The sequence below is a fragment of the Urocitellus parryii genome, chromosome 4 (genome assembly GCF_045843805.1).
Source record: "Urocitellus parryii isolate mUroPar1 chromosome 4, mUroPar1.hap1, whole genome shotgun sequence".
Taxonomy (NCBI): domain Eukaryota; kingdom Metazoa; phylum Chordata; class Mammalia; order Rodentia; family Sciuridae; genus Urocitellus; species Urocitellus parryii.
The window spans coordinates 156160255-156181085 of NC_135534.1; positions in this window are offsets into that span (position 1 = coordinate 156160255).

A 20831-nucleotide genomic window follows, 5' to 3' on the forward strand; every position below is an offset into this window, starting at 1 on the left:
GGAAGCTAAAGCATGGACTACATATATAATGACCTTATAATAATCTTTGAGAGTAAATTGTTCTCCTTATTTTGCTCATTTATGAAGTGAGAATAATAACATCTATTGTGTAGTAGACTTCTGTATTAATCTATTTTCTGTTGCTATAACAAAACACCTGAGGCTGAGCATTTTATAAAAGAGTGAGGTTTGTTTATTTAATTTACAGTTTTAGAGAATGAAAGTCCAAATCAAGTGACCTGTTGTAGTTAGCTTTTCCCACTGTGACCAAAAGACCTGACAGGAATAATTTTAGAGGAGGAGCTCCTGGTTTCAGAGCTCTCAGTCCATAGATGGCTGATTCCATTGCTCTGGGCATAAGACACAACATCATGGTGGAAGGGTGTGGAGGAAAAAAGGCATCTCAGAACATGGCAATCAGGAAGCAGAGAGAACTCCACTCACCAAGGACAAAATATATACCCCCAAAGGCCCAGCCCCAGTGACCTACCTCCTCCAGCCACACCGTGCCTGACTACAGTTAGCACCCAGTTCATCCATTCAAAGTGGATTAATTCACGGATTGGGTGAAGGCTCTCACAACCCAATGATTTCACCTCTAACCTTTTCTTGCATTGTCTCACACATGAGTTTTTTTGGGGAACAGCTTATATCTAAACATCAACATGGCCCCATGTGTTTAATAGCTGGTGAGGGAACCTTTGGCTGGGACACAACATAATGAAAAATGTAAAGGGAACAGGTTATGTACAGAAAACGGCCAAACTTGTGGAATGGCCTTGCTCTATAACAACCCACTCTCATGTAAACTAATTAGGGTCTTTCCAGAATTACACTAATCCTTTCTGAGGGCAGCACCCCTATTAATCACCTTGCACTAGGACCTACCTCTTAAAGGTTTTCCTATGTGTCAATGTCACCGTCCCAGTGACCACACTTCCAGCACAGGAATCTTTGGGGGACACACTCAATCTCTACCCAATACCTCAGCAGATTCTTATTTTTTGAGAATCATATTAGAATAAGACATGAAAACCACCTAACACAGGACCTTCTAAATAACAGGTGCTCGATAAATCTTAGCTTCCCACTAAATTCTATTTCATGACATTCTTATAACATTTATCTCATTTATGAATTTCACAGCTTTTTTTTTTTTTTTTACTTCATTCCACGAAGCATTAATATGCTCTCTTCTAGAGGATATTCACAGAGGTCAATACTGTAAAATAAAATCTGGCCCCAAAGAGGTAGCAGCTGGCTGCCTGTGATGATCTGTCAGTGGCTATAGATACCTTTGCCCTGAGTGGCCCTTTCACCCTCTTACTCAGTAGGCCCTGCCCCTGGTTGACTGTATCAGCTCTTTGGGGATCAACAGAAGTGTCTCAAATCAACAGCATATTTTCTAAGGGATTACTATGCCTTCCAACATTAGGTCAGAGGAACACATTTGTTGTGACTAAACCCAACTAAGTATCTACTCTTTACCAAGCTCTAGATACTTACAAACTAGGGATGATGGTTGGCTCTTTGCTACCAAGGAACACTGTATTAGGTATCAGGTAAATTGCTTCCAGGTGGAGATGTTTCTGAGGGAGAATAGCATTTGGATAAAGGATACAGACTGTCCTCAAATCCTAGTTCCTATTTCTGACAAGCTTTGACTGTGAAGAAGTTACTTAATCTCTCTGAACCTGCTTTTTTTTCATGTCTAAAATGGAGACACAAACAGAGTTGTGTGAGGAAGAAAGGAGTTGATGCCTCTGAGACTCTCAAACCAGAGACTAATCCATTACAGACATTTACTTGGTGTTAGCTCTTAATATTAGAAAAATTATAATAGATGAGAGACAAATATAATAAAAGGAATTCAACAATCAGTGCTAAAGCTGTATGTTACTGCTAAAATGTGAATGGCTAAGAAAATTATAGTATGGATCACCGAAGACAAGAATGACATTAGGAGAGGAAAGAATGAATTGGAGTCTTTGGTAATGGAGATGAAATTGATGATACTGTTGCCTTTATTTTGTGTCATTTATGGAAAGAGGACAAGGAAGGTGAGAGATTGTGGCAGGATATGAAAAAGAAATATTGAAAAAGAGACACAAATACTGTTTACACTTTTTTGGAGTGCCACGTTTTTACCTTGTAATCCAAAAACTGATTTTAGTCTATTGTTGGGTGGATGATATGTTATTTCCTATTATATTGCTTTAATTAAAATCTTTTATTCATTATCCCAAGATAATTAAAAAAACATTTTTTTACAAATAAAGTAGACAAGATTTTTTTTAAATTGCCACTTATATCACTGTCATTATTATATAATAAATCTTTTGAAATCATTTCAGTTTGGGTAAATTTATATTTTCTTTAAACTATTAGTCTTACAAACCATGACTATGGTACCAACTGGCGTTTGATTTTAAAGGCTGTCAAAAAATGTAAAAGAAAGAATCAGATATTTAATATTCAATATCCCCAAGAGCTTACTATAATTATTTCTCTTTTTAAAAAGAGATGGCTAGGAATTTTCAGTGCAAATGATCAATGAGGTAAACAAAAATCCCTCATTTCAGGGGACTACTGCTTATCACTCATACTTTGAGAAACGAGCAGAAGCATTCCAGTTCTGTGGATTTACTTCTCCAGTAATTCACTGTGCTTTTAAAATGGGCAGCTTGGCAACATAGAAATTTAGACTTACATTTCCATCTATAAATCATCAGTTGTCCCTTATGGTGACAGTTTCTGTACAAAACAGGAGAGTTTCAAAGTGTTCCAGCAACAAAATATAAGAAATTGCAGAACACAGAAATTTCAAGTGTTTTTTTCCTACATCAGCAACATCATTTCAGCAAAATACAGACGAGTTATTCAGGTGCCAAGATAGAAAACAAAAAAATAAGGTAAATAGTGAAACAGAATTTAAAATAAGGGGCATTTTGGATAACAAAATTAGTTATTGAGAAATATCTTTTTGCTTAATAAGCAGTATAATTTGTGAAGACAAATTAAGTTGGAAATATACAGAAATAAGTGCCAAGTCCAAACCTGAGGATAAGGAAAAAAAAAAAAAGTTCTCTTTTGAATAAATGTGATAGCTTTCATTGGTTGAGCAGTTGCAATGATATGGACCAGTACTTTGTGAATCTTTAGAGACTAAAAACAAAATGAATGAGACTTAGTTCCTGCTCTCAAAGAATTTAACAGCTTGCTAGTAGCTTTGACATCAGAAACATTAAAAATAACCTTTAAAAAGTGACAGATTCAAATGAAGGTGTAGGCTTGCAATAGGAAACCATTGTATGCATTATATACAACAGTTTATACAAGAGGACCACCAGTCTAAGCATCTCCAGGATCTAAGAAGAAATATCTCTGCCAGCATTTTCTTCCCAAATTTAATAGCAATATCTGTTAAGCACTTTGTGACCGACCCTTAAAAGGAGCAAGTCAACTTTTCCATGAATGGCCTATTCATATACTGGGAACTGGACCTTTATATTGGCGTTTACCATTTCCAATTATTTTTTACAAGTGATATGAAAAGAGTAGGGGGCGGTGAGAAAGAAAGAGCATTTAAAATCAACTTCTTAAAAATTACATAGTTTCACTTTTCTCTTTCATTTAGTTTAAGTGCCCCAGCTAGAGCCTTTATATTGCACTTATTTGTAATGATCAGTTAAATTGATGAATAGCAGAAATAGTAAATTTAATAGATTGTGCTTAATATTTTGCTGTTGAGCTAATGTTCTTCTAAATTAGTTGGTTTAAATGATTATGTCTTCCTTTACAACCACCTCAAATTCCAAAGCTCCCTGCACCTCGATTAAGGGTATTTAAAGGAAATGTGGCCCAGGAAGAGCTGAGTACTTGCAAGTCCTCTCTTAATGCATGGCTATTGCTTTATTGATTGGAATTGATTTTTTTCCCCCTTGTTCATTTTCATAGGTGACAGCAATTGTGAAAACTGCAAAATATCTTTTATTCTACACAAAGAACTTTTGTTATTCATTTTTATCCATTCTTAGCAGAAATCCCTAATCTTGCTACACAATGTTCTGAGAGCTAGAAATAATCCCTTATCACTATTCTTACATGCATACTTTTGACCTGATTGGATTTAAATGAGTATTCACATTTATACATACGTGAATATATAAACACAAACACGGAGAGACATTATGCTGTGTAAATGATTGGGGATTCCCCTGCCAGGAATAATTTAACAATTTGTCATTTAAAAGATAGCAGTAGTGGCAACATCTATGAAAAACCAGTGGCCAAAGAAGAGATAAGAGGGCATTTGATACACAGACGATCATTTCCCGGCATTATTCTCAGGTGAAAATGAACTTGCAAGCTATGAAGGTAGAACTGTTTGGTTTGTGGGCAGAATTAACAACAGTATTTCCATAATCATTGTTCTCCTTTTCAATTCATGCTTTTCTTCCTACTTTCAGAACAACACCAGAGCTTTATCCCTCTGTTGGCTCTGTTTGCGGTTTGCAGAGGTGTCATTGTTCTTGGCCACATCCTGTTTTCCCTTAGATGGCCTTTTAGGTTCAGTGGGAGTTACCAGAGGGTCAACTTTGTTGACTTTTATAGTTGAGAAAAACACTGTGTAGTTCAGGAAAACCAGAATCCAGCTTTAAAGTGTTCCTTTTAGCTTGCAGTTTTGAAAATGAACTGTATTTTCCACTCACAGTAATTGCTGTAAAAACTCAGGGGCACTAGACTATTTCCTGGTCAATGGCATTTCTCAAATCTGTAGCAGGTAGAATAATTTGTGATTGGTACTAGACATTTTTTTTTCAGGTATTTTAAATCAGTTTGCACTGCTCCTTTCTCCTAAATTTTTTCAAAATATTCTGGGAAGAGCTGAGGTGATCTCATTGCTACTGTGAGGCTTCTCCCCAAGGCTCCTGTCTCAGCTGAGGGGCGCTGAGGTCACAGCCACCATGTGAAGAGTTGCTGCTGACTGTAGGAGGAACTCAGAGTGTCTAAACACGGGGTGAGCTGTTGACTCTCACAGCTTGAGTCCTGCCTCCTCTCACTGTGCCACGACATGATCTTAGACATTTGTATTAGTCAGCTTTTTTGATGATGCCACTAAAAGACACAACCAGACAACTCTAAAGGAGGAAAGATTTATCTGGGGGCTCACAGTTTCAGAGGTCTAAGTCCATGGACAGCTGACTCCATTCCTCAGGGCTCAAGGTGAGGCCAAACATCATGGTGGAAGAATGAGGCAGAGGGACACAGATTACATGGTGACCAGGAATGGAGACAGACTCCATTCACCAGATACAAATATATCCCCAAAGCCATGCCCCAATTCCCACCTCCTCCAGCTATACTTTACCACTGCAGTTACCACTCAGTTAATCCCTCTCAGGGGATTAAATCACTGATTGGGTTAAGACTCTCACAACCCAGTCATTTCTCCTCTGAACCTTCTTGCATTGTCTCACACGTGAGTTTTGGATGGGCACCTCAGATCCACATGATAACAACATTACAACCTACATAACTATAGAGAGGACTGGACAACTAGGATTATGCTCCTAGCCTCTGAACCAGAGCCAGCCCTGGCAGAGGGCAGAGTCTTTGTAATCTGTTGGCCTCCTCTTCTGGGTACATCTAAGCCTTGCTGTGCTTCAGGTTTTCCTCACCTTCCTTGACTTCCTTACTTTCCTAAGGGAACCTCACCCCAACACATAATCTAGCCCCCTTTTGTGTCACTTGTCCTATGGGTCCTTTCCCCAAATCTGAAATAAGTACCCAGTGGGCTTTGGCTCTCTAGGATCATACAGAAAGGTGGAAGTGGCCATTGGCCTCCCAAGAACAGGCCCCTTGGGGATCTTTCCTTTGATGAAAGTTTTCAATGTGTTTTTTTTATTCTTTAAATTCCCAAAAGGCGCTCTTAGGTCTAACTCACTTTTCCTCTCCAGACCCACCTTAATTTTCAGATTTTTCTATCTGAATTCTTAAAGAGAAATGTATATATCTATACGCTTTACTCACCCCACAATCTGCAAGTTATGGTATTATTATAACAATCCATTCCTTTATTTTGATTCCCCCCACCCACCCAACTCCACGAGTTTCCAGTGAATACAAAACAAAAACTATGAAAACTTCTACCCAGATCTTTTTGGTTCCTCCTCTATCTTTTCAGTTACATTTGTAAGGAAGGCTGCTTTTGAGTTGACAGTTTACAACAAATTAATTCCTTGTTTACTTTATGGTGTATACATTACCCGTCTTGCCAGCTCTCAGCATTACCCGTTCAGCCTTCAGTTCTTTTGCTCAGTTTGAGACAAATCGCTAAGAGGCAAGCAAGCAATACCATCCAAATGAGGCTCTACTGGTGCTTGTGCTCATGCATAAGGCATATGGTAAAGGAGATAGGGTCCCCAACTGTTTTCTGAGGACTCAAGAAGTAAAACTCATATAAGACAAAAATGGCGGGCTCTGGTAGGCACATGGCAATTGCAAGGGATGGCAGCATTTCTGCACATGCCTTGTCAGTTCTTTGTCTTGGTACCTGGTGTGCACTTGACGAGAGGATTTGCTTCTGTGCGTTGGCTCCATATGCAATGGGCCCCAAAATGATGATGAATATGTTTACTGCTGCCATCCCTGGAAAGTCATACATCAATGAAGGTTGAGCATTCTGCACATGCAGAGGTCGAAGAAAACTCCTCTTTGGAGGAGGAGTTAGCAGATCCCAAACTTGGTCAATGGTGGAAACATGTTTTCTTTGCTTAAGTAATGGAAGAGAACCTTGCTAGGGGAAATAGGGCCCTTTCTGTTGCTTTATAAGGACAGAATATCAACTTGGAAACAAGAAGGTGAAAATTGCAGCTCAAACATTTAGTCACTATTTGATTTCACAGTTTTCTTAAATCTGTAGTGATTTTATTTTCTTTTGTATAAGTTGTGATTAATAATAGTGCTCATCCCATGGTGATGCTAAGGTTCAATGAGAATTTAAGTGAGAACAGTTAATTTAACTCCCAAGACATGAAATGGGCTCTATAAAGGTTGAATAGTGAATCCACATCTGGTTTGGGTATATAATGAAAAAAGATTATTGTTAGTCAAATGAACGATGAAAATTTAAATGAAGCTGCCAAGGACTGTATTTTTATTCTCTCCCTAATTTTGTAATGTCATGTTAGGTGAGAACTTTTACTCTAATTGTACTTTTTGCATTTGTATTTTAGATGTTATTAACAATAATAATTGATGGAATATTAACCAATTACTTATCATAGTCAGATATTAGACTGATCATTTAACTTGAATTTTGCTTGAATTTTCACATGTTTATAATAGCAAAAATAGTACCTCATTATTGAGAAAATAAATAATTGTGGTTATGTGACTAGATGATTGCTAAGTGTCTAATACATATTATCTCTGCTAAGTGTCTAATACATATTATCTCATTAAATCTCTACTTCAACTCTGTGATGTTGAGAACATTAACCCTCTTGTACAGATTGGGAATCTGATGCTCAGAGAAATTAACATAGTTTGCACAATGGTTTACAAATAGAAAGTAGGAAGATTCTATCTGAAGCTATTTCTGACATCAGCACCTGAGCACTTGATAACTACATTATACATATTCTGTCCAAATAATTTCCTCTGAATATATCATCCTCACATCACAAGTGTTTTTGCCTTACTCCAATCCAGTCCATGGTTGGCTCCTGATCTACTGTCACCATGACATTTCCAGACTGTCAACAGTTTGCCTATCTACTTTCCTGAAGGGGAATCTCTACTTAGTGCTCGGGATCTAATTCTTGATGAGGGATGTCACACTAGACCATGTGAATTACAATATTGCATTTAACTATATCTGAGTGAGTTCTTTGAATTCGTTTTTGTAAAACAATAGACAAAAAATTGAGACTGAACCCACACTATGGCATGAAGTTTAAGTTTAAGCACTATTTTAACAACCATGCTGAAATGATAGCACAGATAGAACATACTGAGAATTGGTGCAAGTTGCTAGCCAAATGTGATACAAAAACATCTTGAGGTCTTCCTTGGTCCTACTGAAGGACCTCGTGTTTTTCTCCTTCTGTCCTTTGCTATCTGTTGGTCTTTTTCTGTGACTCTAAATTAACCCAAATGCCATCTTCTTCTATCAGGTCTTTCACAGTAAGTGAGGCAAATTCTTTGCCTTTTCAAAAACAATTACTCAAAGCTTAACTGTTGAATACAGTTGTTTCACCAAGTCTTTACATATCTTTGTTTTCTATTTGCTTTTTCACACATGTGAAGACTCACTTTCTTCCAATGCCTATTATAGTTGCCCGTCACCTAAAAATGGTTTCTCTTTCTCAGATATTATGGGTTGGTTCTGGGAACAGTCATCAAGACCACTTTGGCTTTTGCCTGAAAGGAACAGTTTCCCCCATTGTTGAAAAATCTTTTACTCCCTTCTATTTCCTGTGTTATCGTATCAGAAATCCCATCTGTTTACAGAAGCCTGGGACATGTTGGTTATTTCCCTTGACAATGGCCCCACTGAGTGGACTGAATTATCACATAGAGATCCCCAAGCCAGGATGTTTTGTAATTCCTTAAGCTATAATGTAACATAAATTTAAAAGATACAACTGAGCAATACAGAATATTTATCCAATTGGGAATAGGCTAGGCCATTATAAACATGAAGGCAAATGAATGAAAAGAGTAATAGATTTGACTACTTAAAACTTGAGTATTTTGTACAACAATAGTAACAACAAAATAGCCTTAAACAAATTAAACAAATGAAAAACTGGTGAAAATATTTGTCACTTGGAATATATAAGTTCTAACATACTAATGAAACAATATAAATGTACTACAAGTGAACAAAGGTATCAAGAGACAATGACCCAAAAAAAGAGAGTTTACTAAATACTAAGTTCATGGGGAAACTGTTTAACTCTACTAGAAATTAAAGCAATTAAAATATTTTACATATTCAAATAGTTATACATAGCCTATATGTATATTTATGAGGGTACATATGCATATGGGTGCTCACCCTGCCGATGTGAACGATACTGGGATTCTTTTCTAGATACCATTTTGGAAACAGATTTCCAAGTCCCTAAATATACTCATGTCATTTGGTCCAGTAATTTCCCTCCTACAAAATTATCCTAAAAAAAAAGTTAAAAATTATAATCATTTACACTAGGATTCAAAAATCCAAATTGCACGCCTGATAATGGCAAAAACTTAAAATTAATGTATATTCAGACGAAAATAAGAGTTGTGAAAGAAGTTATGCATGTACACACATAAGATGGACTCATTTACAGCAATTTAAAATAATGCTTTGAATGCCTGTAATCCTAGATACACAGGAGACTGAAACAGGAGGATTGCAATTTGAAGTTTGGCTAACTTGGTGAGACCCTGTCTCAAAATAAAAGAATGTAGCTCAGGGGTAGATCATTCACCTAGCTTGTGAAAACCCTGGGTTCAATCACTAGTACCACTAAATAAATAAATAAATTTATTAATTAAAAAGAATGCTTTAGAACAGTATTAAGTGGTACAGAAGATAAGGTTTACTTGACTTGCTGAGTAAGAAGAGATATTACTGAATAGAATATACACTATGATGCTAGAGGAAATTATGGGTATATGTATAAATATGCATAGAAAAGAAACATGAAAATAAAATGCTAGGATAAATTAATGTTAGAGGGCATTTAGGTTAGAAGTGATTTTTAGTTTTGTTTATCTTTTTTTTTTTTTTTTTTTTGCCATGGGGAAACTGTTTAACTCTACTAGAAATTAAAGCAATTAAAATTATTAGCATGTGTCACTTGGAAAGAGATAAATACAGTTTAAAAATAAAAATTTAAGGACCATATATCTTACTAAACTGAGCAAGACATATTGTACTTTAGGTGGAGTATTTTTCTTACTTTTGCCTAGATTATTTTTATTCATATGTTAAACCATAAATCTCTTTTTTTTTTATTCCTGCAGTGTGTTCACAAAACAGTATTTCTCACTCAGAACTCAGAGAAAAGATTAAAGGCAGTCATTACTTTTTCTTTTTTACACAGGCAGCAAAATCTATCTTTAATGGTTCTGTTTTTAATCCCTGTTGTCAGAAACATTTATTTAACCTCTAACTCTGCTCTACTGAGACATTTTTGTTTACATCAGGTTAGACCTTGACCTTCGCAACCTCACTCTCAGGGGAAATTTGTTGTTGTTGTTGTTGCTTTTAAAAAAAGATTTGATTGAAATTGTTTTGGCTCATTCTTTTAGATTTGGAAATAGCCAAAAGCAATTCTATTTTGGACCATTTGGGGAGACTTTATGTTTCCCTCCTCTGGCTTAAAAAGATTTCACTATGAAAGTAAAATTGTACAGAGTAAAGAACATGTCATTTTTTTTTTTTTTACCCCCAAGCTTGAGTGGTAAAAAAACCAAAAAAACAAAAAACGATCTTTTGCTATTGCTTGCAATTCCTCAGTTCTCTCCAGTTTCCTGAGAGGCTTCAGCAGGTCTTCACAGCCTCCAGGTAATTTGATAGGCTGAGGCTTGGTGTCTAGTTGTAGACGATTGACATCTGGCAGCCTCCCTGCAGACACCTCTAAGCACTTCTAGAGGACCTTAGAGTGGAGGTGAAGACCTTCAATCCACTTTCTACAGATCAGGAGTAGGTACAGATGTTTCATACTTAGTGTGCAGAAAGTATGAGTATTGTAGTTATGGGAAGAGTTTTCAGATGTGTGCAGGGAAAACTGTATAAAGGAAGAATTGCCCCCAAGTTTCCACCTGCTTCTATACCTCCCTTCTGTCCTCAGACTCTGGAAAAATATGGGGAAGTCCCTATTACATCTACAGATCTTCTGTGTTGCTCAGGCCATTCCCCAGGATGGAGAAAACAGGGGCCATAACAACAGTCACATGACTCTGACCCCCACTCACTATTGGGAATTGCCTAACCAATGATTACTGAGGACATTTCATGTGTGCTCAGGTATACAACCCTCCCTGTTAAAACATGCTTATGCATTTTTTTCCTCTCTAATTCTGGCTCCTGTGCTGACCTTTGTTTAAGACCTTTGATGACCTTGAAGCCACGGTGGTGGAGTGTGGGGGGGGAATGCCAAGGTCAGCTGGTAGTAACTGTTGACCATGCACAGATTTCTGATGCCTGCACCAGGAGTGCTAGCTCATGCAGGTCTGAGCAATTTATCATATCAGACACCCAAGCTTTGGATTTAGACAACTGAGTTTTCTCAGCTTACTAGCTGAGTGACCTTGGATAAATACTTTCTTTGGCAGAGATTGCTCCTTGCCTCCCTGATCAAGGGAATTCTACACTAACAGAATTCAGAGCAATGTGCCCTGCAAAACCTGACATTTACCAAGTTTATGGGCAGCTGAGTGTGGCCATGCAACAATTTTGGCCACAAAGGAAGCAAAGATTGGGACTTTGTGGGAAAGCTAATTAAAAGGAAAGAGAACAGTAAGAGTGTCCTTGCTTCTGACTTCATCTTTTTTTTACTGCTCTCTGGAAATGTAGATGAGAGGCTGGAGCTCCAGCAGTCATCCTTGAGTGTGAACTGATTTTAGAAATGTCAATCATGTGTTAAAGATTACAGAGTAGAAAAACAAGAGCCCAGGACCAAACAGTGTATCCTGAACTACATACCTTCAGATGTCCTTTAGAGTTGAGTAAAATAAACCTCAAATTTGTACAAGTTACTGTCTTTTAGTTTTTCCTGTCATATATAGTCAAACTTAATCCTATATTTGTTTATTAATTAGATATATTTCAGTTTACTAATTAGCAAAGGGGAAAATAGTGGTAGCCTAAGCTGTACTGTTATTATAAGGATCAAGTGAAACAATATAAGTAAGTAATTTTCATAGGCTCAATAAAAGTTACATACTACCAGTAAACAAAAGCTTACAATGTACTTAATAAAAGTTAGATTTGTATTACACAAATGAAATCTTGGATTCCATAAAACCAGCCTTGAAATGGAATGACACTTGAAAAAAAAAAAACAGTTCAACCACAAAATACTTAAAAATGATTTAAATTTTTATTGGGGTTACTACAAACAAACAAGTGGATCCCATTTGATATCTAGAGGCACTATTTTCCGTGAAAACGTTTCTTTTTTTGTTAGTTATGTCTTTTGAAATAACCTCACACTTAACAAAAATTTGCCATAATAGTACAGAAAACTTCTGTATCTCCCCTTCCTGGATTCTGTGAATGTTAATATACTGTCAAGTTTACAAGGTCATTCACTTATAAACTTCCTTTTATCATTAGTGTTTTTCTCAAGGCTTTAGAGAGCAAACTACAAAATGGTGCTGATAATCTTGAAATACTCCAGAATGTATTTCCCATTCAAAGGCAGTCTCTTAAAAATCTATCATGCAGGACTGGAGTTGTGGCTTATTGGTAGAGTACTTTCTTGGTATGCATGAGGCACCTTGGGTTCCATTCTCAATGGAATATATAAATAAGTAAATAAAATAAAAGATCCATTGACATCTAAAACAACAACAACAATAACAAAAAAAAAAAAAACTCAAAACATTCAATACTCCAAATCAGGAAATCTACATGAATACAACACTATCATCCAATCATGAGCTCATTTAAATTATAGTGACTCTCAATAGTATCTCATTTTCTTCTCTGACCCAAGATCCTATCCAAAAGACTACTTCAATCTGGAAGAGTTCCTCAGTCTTTTGCTGTTTTTCATGTCGTTGTAAGTCTAAGGGTACAGGTCTCCCAATTTACGTCTAGACTCTGGACCTGGTTCATCTGCCACTGTTTCCTCATAACCAGACCAGATCATGTGTTCTTTGCAGGAAATCATTGAAGTGATGCTATGTTCTCAGTGCATCAAAACAAGAGGCACAGCAGATCAACCCACCTCATTCCTAGGAACATTCATTGTGGTCACCTGGTTATATTGGTGTCTGTCAAGTTTCTCCACCTTAAACGCACACTTTTGCTCTTTCTAATTTACGGTTTGTATATTTTGCAGAGATCTTGTGAAATTATGCCAACACTGTTCCTCATCCAACCTCTACCCAGCAGTAGCATACTCTAAAGGCTCCTTTCTCAATTATCTACCACTGTGATATTTGCTACCTGGTGAGTCTCTATTTCCCGTCCTTCTCTTTACATTTATTAATTGACATTCTGCTCCATGGAAGAGCTTACCTTTCTTTCCTGTTAATTTACTTATTCATGTATTAGAAAATTTATTCATCTGTATCTATTAATATAGACTAATGTATTAACATCATTATTTATTTTGATAACAAAATTCTTCTGGATTTAAGCTTCTTCCAGTTGATTCTTATGTATTTATTTTGGTTCCTATGTCTTTTTTATATGTGTCCACTGATTATTCTCTTATTTCTGGCACATATACATGTTCTAGGCTTATCCTGTATTTTTCCCGTCCCAGCTCTGGTTACTTAAAATTCTTAAAGGAACTTTGGTTTGCTTTGGTAGAGGAGGATATTTAGAAGCTAAAATCCAGGTGCTTAGTGTGCTCATTATAACTGGAGTGTCATTACTTCAAGGATTCTCATTGGACAGAGCTAGGAAATAAAAGTCTACATATATGTACATTAAAATATTTATTAATTGGCATTAATTAATGTCACATCTTTATGTCTACATCTTTCTGTATGCATTTGTCACACATTTCTATATATAAATACCTACATGTAAACATGTATATGTATGTGTGTACACATATAAGATTATTCATGTAACACACCATACTGAGGTACCATACTGCTACTTCAAATTCCAATTTATTACATCAGGATTCTTTCTATTCTTTCACTTCTTTGTTTTTAGTTATCTTAGTAACCTAAGATCCTTTTCTTAAGTAAATAAATCCTTTTTATTAAGTAAATAAAATAAAAGGTCCATTGACAATTAAAAAAAATTCAATACTCCAAATCAGGAAATCTACATGGATACAACACTATCATCCAATCATGAGCTCATTTAAGTTATAGTGACTCTCAATAGTACCTCATTTTCTTCTCTGACCCAAGATCCTACCCAAGATACCACATCTTAAAGTTTTCACTGCTTGCCAATAAATACCAGGCTGTGGATAAGCCTTCCATACATGTGTCTCTGGAGGACATTCAAGATCCAAACTATAGCACTGGAGTTTCTACCCCTTGACAGTTTTGAAAACATTGTGAAAATCTATATTGTCAGAAAAAGGCTGTACATTTTTTCTAACCTATTATAGACTGACCCTTTCCTTGAGAATATAAAGGTCCTCTCATTTATTGGAAAAATTCTTATCCAAAACTTTGACCTAAAATATATTTTAACTCTGCAGATATTATTAACCAGCATTTTTTTTTTCTTCTGGACACCAAACTTAATTACATTTTTCCAGCCTCCTTTGCAGTTTCATAAGACCAAAGGAATATGGCTAAAAGTGATGTACAGCAGCAACTACCTCCAAATAATGCTCCTGTTCTTTATTTTCTCTCATATGCTGGTCATATGCAGAAAATCTTTTAGAGGATTCCAAAGCCTCATGGCAGATCCACTAGAGGGAAAGAACAGGATTTTTGTTGGTGTAGAGTTTTCTCCTCTCTTTCATACCCATCCCTACCAACCTGCATAGGACTGGGAAGTATGCAAGCAATGGAACTGAAATGCTGAAATTTGGTATTGTTTATTGTAATACTTAGCCTATTTTGATTAACAAGATCTCCAACACAAAGGCCATGTGGATTTCTACTAGGAATAAATCAGAATGTTCAGTGATGGATGGGTTTTCTGAGTGTCACGGCATAGCAAAGCTCACCTGACTTAGAAAGATATTTTATTTCGCTTCATCATGGAAGCTTCCTTCAATGTCAGTGAGTAATGTTGCCATGATTTTTAAGCATCTCAAGTTTTGTAACCACAGCTTCAAATAAGGCACTCAGATATGTCGGATTTCAAAAGGTCATCAAGAAATTGTTATATGTAATTCTAGGGAAAGAGGCAGGGAAAACTGACTGTCCCTAGACGAGCCACCAGAGTGATCCATGGAGGATTCATGATCCAGACCTGGTCCAATAGTACTTGTGGTGACATTAATTAGTATTTACACTTAAGTTGCAAAAGAATTAATATCCTTTAATGGTATCCAGTTTACTAACAAGAATGATTAACAGAAAGGACTAAACTGTTGTCAAGGCATTTTCTTTCCTCAGAAAGAGCTTCTGGCCATGGAAGGTGGGCTAATTTGCATTTGCGTAACTTCCAAAGAAATGAGAAGAATGAGTAAGACATCACTTCTCTGGGTGCAGGAGTCTTTTGTGCTGTTCTCCCCGGTTGGGATGCTCCTAGTTGCTTTTTAATCCCTGGTCCCTTTACCTCTTGGGGTAGACCACGGGCATTCTTTGCCTCAGGCCCTTGACACTGGAAATTCCTTCTTTTGGTTGATCAAAGCTGGTGCAGCCTGACCCCACCCCAGGAAGTGGTGGCAGACACATCTGTTCAGTCTGGCTTCCTGCCAACAGGGGATTTACTCTGGGGTGAGTGGGGGAGAGGGACTTTTATGTCAGGAGGGGATTTATTGTTGGCTGACGGGTGTGGCGAGTGTGAAGGGTGGGAACCACTTTGGTTCCTTGGCTGGATTGTCTGACTTTTTGTGAGACAGAGTTTAGTCTCTTTGTATGTGGGTTCCAAGACTTTTGTGAAGGGTAAGTGGTGAGCCGGTGAACTTTTAAGATAAACTGAAAAACTTTTTGGAAGGAAGCACGGACTTGTAAAAAGCAAGATGAAGAAAGCAAAGGTTTGCTGACTGCATGCAATAAGGCACTGTCTAGAATCAAACTATCTATGGGACATGCAGACAGTCCTAGCTCTTATCTAGCATAGTTCCACAGACCAAGGGGAAAAGGGAAAGTGGAAGGTGAGCAACTCAGTGTTCTTAAATTCTGAGTTTTGGTAAGAGTCATTGGACCTCCTCTTTGCATTTCAGTGTTTTTGCAATGAGATGACACATTGAATCCTGTAACACATAACTTATTTTGTGAAATTTTTATATGTTGAAGAAAGCAAAGGATAACATTACATAGTGCTGGTTAGGAACATTCAATGACAGGAGTACCAAGATTATCTGATAAAATAATAGCTGGTATGGTCCTGAGCTCAGTACATCCAGTCTTCAGTATAGGAACAGGAAGGAAATGTCATGGGGCTTAATTGAATTTGATCCTAGAGCTTGAGAGAAAGCCAGCATTTTGCACTTTAGAAAATCCTTATCTTTTTCACCTTCATAATATTTCCTGAGGCTGCCAGGGAGAGAGATTTACCTAAGTATGAACCATCTGTCCCCTTACACATTTCATCCAGCAGATACCTGTAGAGGGAGTAGCTTTTATGTTCTCTACTGGGTCATATGCTGAGTCATATACAAAAGAAATATAAGTTAGGGTCTCTGTTCTCCATATAGCAGGAGTTCTTGTTTGAAGCTCCACTAGGAATTTGGGCAAGGCCAGAGCCTACCTGCCAATGATGCTCTCTTAGGTAGATAGTCATGAGTGCATAGTTGAGTGGGCAGAAGTTAGGCTGCATTTCCGTCCTTTGGTCTTTGACCGTGTGTGTTGTTGTGTGCTTTGGATTCCATTACATATATATATGTATATGTGTCTGCCAGGAATCTTAGTTGTGCGAGGGAACAAGAAAAATCTGCTAGTAAATAAATCATTCCAAGGGAAGAGAAGTAAGAGGCAGACAGCTTTGACTCAAGAGCAATACAGCACTATGAAGTCATCTGAGAGACTCCAAGGGCTACCGTTGTCTGTTCCAGGTCTGTTTGCTACTCTGTGATGAGCAACGGAAAGGCTGCCTCAGTTAACAAAAAATTCTGGTGGGAGAAGAGGAAGACAAAGAGCACTTCTTAGCCTATTCCTCATTAGAATTTAGAAAACAGAATGGTGAAGGTAGGCAGGATGGTAACTTTGGTGCTGGGGTGGCCTTAGCAGATTTAATTAATTAGCACAAGAAGATTTAGTGCAGTTCAGCTGCAGAGGACAGAAGCTTTGAGATGGTCTCAAAATGGCTGAGTAGCAGCTTCTTTAGTCTTTCAGATTCCTGGCAGATATATCCCATGGATCCTCAAGATATGACAGAATCCAAATCTCGCAAAGATGGATGGCCGGCCGAAGGCTAAAGAACTGGAATGTGACCTTTCAGTCAGGAGTCAAGGGAGGAAAGTGGAAAATGTCAACTCCATTCATCAACACCTATGGCACTCTTGGAGAATTCCAGAATACCTGGTAGAGGGAGAGACATTTTCTTTTTCTTTTTTTTATTGGTTGTTCAAAACATTACAAAGCTCATGACATATCATCTTTCATACATTTGATTCAAGTGGGTTATGAACTCCCATTTTTACCCCAAATACAAATTGCAGAATCACATCGGTTACACATCCACATTTTTACATAGTGCCATATTAGTGACTGTTGTATTCTGCTACCTTTCCTATCCCCTACTATCCCCCCTCCACTCCCCTCCCATCTTCCCTCTCTACCCCATCTGCTGTTGTTCAATTCGGAGAGACATTTTCAATAGGACTAGAATTTCCGAAGTTGTGACTTGATGAAAAGTCCAGAATATCTTTTCTTGCTGTTAACGTGGCAGTATTTTTATCCAGTATTTTATTCTGGAAGCCAGAATAACCCCTACACATATGAAAACATGAATAATGATGCATGTAACTTTAGGATAACTTTTTTCCTAAGTAGAGGTTATAAGATACAAGACGATAAATGAGTGCAACATGACAAAAATCTGCATATATTCCATGTGAGTTGAGGTTCACCTGTTGGGAATGAAAGACTGGGCAGAATGGTGAAGAACTTCTAATAAGCAATAATTAATGGAGGTTCCTGGACAATGCTCTTCAATTTCTATTTCAGTAAAGGAAGGAGGGAAGGAAGAATATTAGTGTATGAATTATTGAGTGAAAGTATATGAATTATTATTGGAATATAGGGAAATGTACCCTAAATTGGGAAGCAAGGTTCTTGGGTTCTCTGACTAGTTCCATTTCAGCTAGCAAAGTAGTCTTGGAAAAATCAGTGGTCTCTGACCTTTGATTTTTTCATTTGTAAGGTAAATGAATTGAACTGATGGACTTTTAGGCATTCTCACCAAATCTCATGCACACATTTACTTTGTCTTTTAATGTAATAATTGTTGAAGAAAAAACTTTGCCTAAGAATCCCGTGAACAGTTCTGGCTTATTCTAATATGATAGGACTGCAATCAAATTATAATGTATCCTTAGCAAAGAGTTTGTTTTTGCTTTCTGACTGAAGCTTTGGGGCAGGGACTAATCAAGTAGAGGCTTACACAAGTGCACATAAAGCAATGTTCCTGAACTGCTGAGAATACATGTTTTGTTACCTGCTCTTTCTTTTCTTTCTTCCTGAATGTCAAGTTCTTATTTCCTTTTTGGTCACTGTATAAATGTGTAGGACTTCTTCTGACTCTATCAGATTGGCTGGACAGTCGGTCTGTGTTTTTGCACATCCTGCCAAAATAAACTTGGTCATTTACCTCTGTTTATTTTCCCTTTCCAGACATCAGGTATTGTCTGCATTCCAGCGCCCACACAAAAGTAGTATCTCCCCAATTAAGACTGCAGTGTTTTTGATTGTTTCTAAGTTTGGTGGATTTGGCATAAGACCAGGTAAAGAGGCACCCATCAAACAGCAGCCAGTGGCATTTGGTTTCTTGAAGAGTTTTCAAATTCTCTGCAACAGCAATTCAAATGACATTTTTAATAAACAATCTTACAGAGAAAGGAAAAGGATAGAGGGGTGGGGAGAGAACACGTGAAAGAAAAGTAGAGGTTGCTAAATGATAAGGGAAGGGAACCAAAGGAAAACTGACATCTTAACCACACTTATTTGTATCAGTGTATTTGAATTTTGCTTTTGCATGATATATCAGTCTGATTTTTAAAATAAAACTATAATTGCAACATTTAAAATCAATTTTAGGTTGATCCTTGTGTAGTTCCCAATAGCTAGAATGTCACTTTATTTCCAATTGAAACAAGGTTGAATGCTAAGTCCATATACTTTTTAAACTAGATGATTTTCAGTTGCTTATCAAGTTAGTACTTCAAATATTCCACAAATATTCTCATATTCTCTCTTGGGAATGAGGTCATCCCTATCATTCTCATTAGAAAGTTGTTATTAAAAAATAGAGAAAGATTATATGGTTTGAGAATCAATTGACCAGCATCATCCTGATGACAGAAGGTGAAAAATTGTGATTCAATGAAGACAAAAGAACTTCTGTTTCACAATATTGAAAATGATGATGACTGGGAAGTAGTAAAACACTGTGTCCAGCTGATAAGTGCTATGGAATGTGCTTCCCCAGTCATCTTTTGTGTTATGATAACAAGAGATACATATAAAAGTGTTTGGAATGATTTAGATCTGAATAAGGCTGGAGGATGAAATTTAATCAAGTTGACTTACTATTGCATATAAATATAAGCAATATAGTCCAGAAATGAGTGAGTGCTACTGATGGTTTTCTGTTTCCATGGGAAATTAGTAAAGAGAAAAGAAGAAACAAAAAATTTTAATTACCTACTATATGCCAGTCTTGTGCTTGGCAATTACCTCCTTTAATCCTTACACAAACCTCCCTAAGGGAGTTAACATTATACTCATTTTACACATGAGGGAACAAGCTGGGAGACATAAAGTAACTGGTCCAAAATCACATTGCAAATGGCACAGCCAGGATTTTAGCTGAGGTCAGCCTGACCTGAGGACTATGTTTTTCTACCTTGATTGCCTGTGATTATTCTTCTATTTAATCTTTTGCTTCATTCCTTCCTGTTCTAGAGAAATCACACAGGATGTGATGACTTTTACTTGTATAACCCCATTAAATATGGAAATGGATATTTTGAAAACTTTCTAGTATTAAAAAATTACCAAATAGTTTTTAAGAAGGCATCTTCATTCTGTATGTACATACAGTTTCCAAAAAAATAATATGAATTTTCTTTTGGGCAAAGGCATACTTAGTGGCTCAGTTCCTTCACACTGAGTTATGACCACCTCGATCTGTGAAAGAGATGGCCAGATACTAAAATCTTTTTTCTGGTGAGCCAATGAAACATTCTCCTTGGAACCCATAAACATATTGTTAGTCACTGCTCAAATGTGGGTAATGCTAAATGTGTTGGGAACACGTTTCCTAGATATGTAGAATCTTTAATAATTTAGCTTATCAATATCCAAGGATTTGGGAAATTCTCAAAGCAGTATTCATGCTGAATCAACTGAAAATATAAAATGGGTTGTGCTATCTCATACTCTGATAAATAGGAAATGGTTACAGCAGTCTCCAAAGATAGAACATTAAACTGCCAAAGAGTGAGAAATCACTATTGAAATTTTTGTGTACACCTGTTTGGGATGCTATATGAAAATGTTTGACAGTGACTTTCTTGGTGGCTATGAAAAAGTCAAGGCAAGTCTCCAACCAGCAGATCTCTTATTTTTTGGGTGATCTTCAGGAAAGTTGACCTTAGTATAGTCTCAAAATCAAAATTCAGAAACAAGATAAACATTACAATTATAAAACCACCAGGAAAGTCCTTCAAAGATCCTTTCAAAATGATAAAATTTCTTGTGACCAACAAATTTCTTTGCCAAGCATGGTCAAATTCTTTCATGTTTTTTTAAACACACTATGTAATTCTTTTATATCTTACAGA